General features: G+C 33.7%; 1 long non-coding RNA gene across 1 annotated transcript; it reads left to right on the forward strand.

Moving 5' to 3' along the window:
* The first annotated feature begins 937 nt into the window (after nt 1–937).
* On the forward strand, nt 938–3,741 carry LOC138698617 (uncharacterized). The gene is made up of 4 exons (XR_011331915.1): nt 938–1,099; nt 1,544–1,661; nt 2,117–2,246; nt 3,338–3,741. It is a non-coding gene; the product is annotated as an uncharacterized lncRNA (long non-coding RNA).
* Nucleotides 3,742–4,205: the final 464 nt, after the last annotated feature.

Raw genomic sequence — 4,205 nt, forward strand, 5'->3', positions numbered from 1 at the left:
ACCGTTTGCGACAAAACAGAGTAGCTTGTTTGCTAACATAGGATATTTTCCTATGCTTGAGTCATACAACCACCAGTATTGACTGCTCCAATGAGTTTATCAGTTGTCCTATCATGGATAAGGCGTTCCTTTAATGCCATTTCTTCAACGTTAACTGAGGCAATCTTCTCTGTTGGTTGCAGGGTCTCACACTCAGCTTCAAGCCTGACCTTTACCAACTTTGAAATGCCCACATCACAGTCAGTATGTCCCATGTACCTGTCTAGAGTACTTCGTGAAGGAGCTGAAATAAATCCGGAAGTTCTACCATGCTCATAACCCTTAGAGGATACTATTCTCCACGCAACACAGTATCGAATAGATTGTTCTGACCACTCCGGTTTTCCTTTCGAAATTATGAATTTGGTCCAATAGGTACACAGCTTTCTGATTCTTTTCGTTTGCAGCCTCTTTTATTATATTAATTTTCTTTATTTCTGGACAGTCGTCGAGCTTTTTCTGTGCATTTTCAGGTTCAGATTTTACGTCTGCAAATTGTTTTTGCAGTCTCTGTGTTCTGGATCAAAGCCTACTAATTATTATCTTTTGGTGAGCATTATTTCTTGTCGGAAAATCAACTTGAATTCCGATGCCACTGTCTACGTGCCTTTCATTCCACTGTTAATCGTTTGTCGTTCTTCTCGATGTGTCCTTTCTCGTATTTTCCGTGGAGTTTTCTTGCTTTTCTGACGATAGCTCGGTTGGTACAACACCAGGCTTTAAAATCTTTCTTTTACAATTTTCCCTATAGTTTTCTTCTTGAAAATGAAGGCTACAAACACATGCATAATCGGATGGAATCCACTTACTTCCTTTGGCATCACCTTGTCATCTTATGACAGCTAGCCATCTTTCTCGAAATTCTGCCGAGGGAATGTCATGAAATATTATTTGTTCAGTTGATCAATTGTTGGATGTTGGCATTCCTATTCTGTTTAAATCTTGTATAAATTATGGAATGGACGAACATGGCTGCTTAAGGAAGAAATTTGAACAGATCGAGTTAATTGAGAAGTTACTGGTGCTTTCCTGCAACAAGAAATAATTCGCAACGTTAAAGGTAAGAAAGAAATATGTTTGAGATTACATCTACACGGTTCAACTTTTCTTTCAACTTCACACATTCAAGCAATGCCTGCAAGATTGGTATTTAATAATAACGGAAGTGCACACAATGTGCAGGATAATATATTATTTTAGCTTTCGCTGCTGCAGAACTTGGTCAGTGAAACTATAATCGGTTTTTACACTCCATCACATGGTATTTTGGTATTTTAATATTAATATGGCGTACCTTGTAGATAGAAAATCTTAATGTATCTTAATTCAACATGCGCTTTAAACTTGATTCTTTCAATATTCTTCCCAGACTGGGTGCGTATGAGCATGAAAAACTGAACCGTGTAGATGCAGCTTAACTGCACCGTCATGTTTTCTAATTTAAACTGAATTCTTCCATCATATCTTAAACATTTATTAAACTGAGATCTGTAATTGTTTTCAGGGATAAACTTCAGAACGCGATTACCTTCCTTCTACCACTACCATATGATGAACTGACTTCTGTGTTGAATTACAACAGTATATTAGGCCTAACTGCAATTACGCCAAGAGCTTTAAAGGTAAGCTAACAGAGTTAATATACACTTTGGGTATGAACGAACATCTTATTTTTGTATATAGCTAAGTTAAGTTGGTCAGACATCTTAAAATTCGTGGGACAGAAACTGATATGACTAAATATGTTGTTCCCGGTGTAATTCTTTACAGTTGCGTTACCAAAGGATGGCGGGGTACCTTAGCTTGGTTACGCAATAGTAAAGAAGTGTTGTTCCCGAAAAAAAATATTTTAGAAATTTGACTTTACAGTTAACAGTAGTACCTTTACTGGAATAATTTTGATAAAATAAAGAGAGTTAAATTGCCGGAGATATTTATTATTTTTATAGACTCGTGGATAGAATTCTTCCAGGAATATTTCACAAACGTTGATTATACTGCAATCCTTCAATTGTTCTATGAAATGTAGTGTTATTAATGCATTATATGAGACTAGGCTACTGCTGGTTTGTTTCAGTTAATAGAAAGACAAATGGCGGAGTTTTACACTGTGAATGTGCTGCAGTGTATTGTCAGAAATCGGATAGTAATGAGAAGACCTGGTTATTCCTGTTTCCTATGCCAAGTAATGCAGCACAGCTTAAAAGGTAAGCAATGGCATTGGCATAAACTCAATGCAAAGATATCCTTATATATCATCAGTAAATAGTCAGGGTTGGTAAACTGTAGTGATTTTTAAATTTAAGTGAGAATTATTTGTCAAATTCATATTTGTTTATTAAAATGAGTTTTTGCCTTCTTTTGTAATTCATTTAAACTTAATTTGTGCATTAGTTCCTACATAATTGTGTATTTTGTTAATGTGTTATTTTAAGTAATTAACAACATCGCTTCAAAAATAATTTACTATGTTTACACATAGGCCTCATTATTAATACATGAAGAGTTACAGCACTAATAACCTGCACTTAATGATAATAATAATAATTAGCTTAGACTTAGGCAAGATATTATGCTCAGTTTGTTATTCATTAGAAACGGATTCAACTATTTAGGGAGATTAATATTTACAAATAAATTTATCAGAAGAGCTTAGCATTGTATGTTTTCAGAATAAATACGTAGTCCATTTGGCATTGTGCAACTTTTACTTTGAATATTGTTATGAGCTACAACTATTCATTTCAATCCTCAGCATCATACTGTGCTTTAATTAGGTGGTGATTCCGAAAGTAGGCTCTACTTGACTACCTGTACCATGTGTTCTGTTGCTCCGTAATTAGGAGTTGGGAAAAGACATATGAGAAGCAAACTTTCAAAACCTGTCCATTTCTTCAGAAAATGCTAGAATTATATGTCTGAAATAAACAAAGATTTTTCTGTGGTGAAATTTTATATGAATTCATAGGAAGAAAAATATATTTCACCATAGAAAATATTTTGTTCATTGCAGAGATGCAAGTTTGCTACTCATATATATTGCTAATAGTTTTAAGAAGCAGCAGAACAGTCATATGTAAAAACGTTTATATATATATTTTTTCAGGAAGTTAATTTCTCATCTTAATCATGTTAGGTGCATATAATTTTAATCTGTGATTTAAGTAGTAACAATTATTTGATGTGAATAAAATGAAAATTATTTTATTTACATCATGATTAAATCATTAATTTAAATTAATACCAACCCTGGTTTGTGTATTTTTTTAAGAAAATAATAGAATTTTGATTGTAACAGGTACCACATGTGGGCAGCTGTGGCAGAAAATCCTCATCCTTACAGAAGGGCCTATATATGTGCAAGCCATTTTTGCAGTAATCAGTATAATGGTGACTTCAGATATAACTTACTAAGAGGGGCCATTCCATCAAGGGATGCTTGGTATCCCACTCAAGAACTACGACCCACTTCATCACCAGCCTACTTACATTAACCTTTTTCACCACCTAACATAATTGCTTCATTCATTGCACTTCACTGTGGCATCAATTTGAACCTGTATTCTCTTTCATTGAGTGATTCATTCGTTGTCTTTATCTTTTAAGAACATTGTGTTTAATTTTGTTGACAAGTGTATGGTAATGGACTTCATTTATTATTATTATTATTATTATTATTATTATTATTATTATTATTATTATTACTATTAAAGGTAAAAGGTAAAAGTATCCCCGTAACATGCCAAGAAGGCATTTGGGGGGCATGGAGGTAGAGCCTCATGCTTTCCATGACCTCGGTACTAGAATGAATTATTATTATTATCATCATTGTTATCTCATTTCGTTTAATGTGTTGATTTCTTCAGTTAATTGAAGGAAAATAAGAGGAATTCATTCATTCATTCATCTGAAAAAAAAAGTAGAGTACTTGACTTCTACATTATGAGCAATATAATTTTTGTAATATATAGGGCAATGATAAATCTAACGATCTTTAAGACCCTAAGTTAACATTACATAGTAATGTAAATAAATACAAATAATAATTACTAGTACAATGAGCATTTCAGTTGTGTCATCTATAGGGCATAGGAGGGAGTCCAGTGGCAGCGATACGAATCTGCAGCTTCTGCAACTGGTGAGATTTGGGTGCATTATTTAGAATG

The sequence above is a fragment of the Periplaneta americana genome, chromosome 1 (assembly GCF_040183065.1).
Source record: "Periplaneta americana isolate PAMFEO1 chromosome 1, P.americana_PAMFEO1_priV1, whole genome shotgun sequence".
Lineage (NCBI taxonomy): Eukaryota > Metazoa > Arthropoda > Insecta > Blattodea > Blattidae > Periplaneta > Periplaneta americana.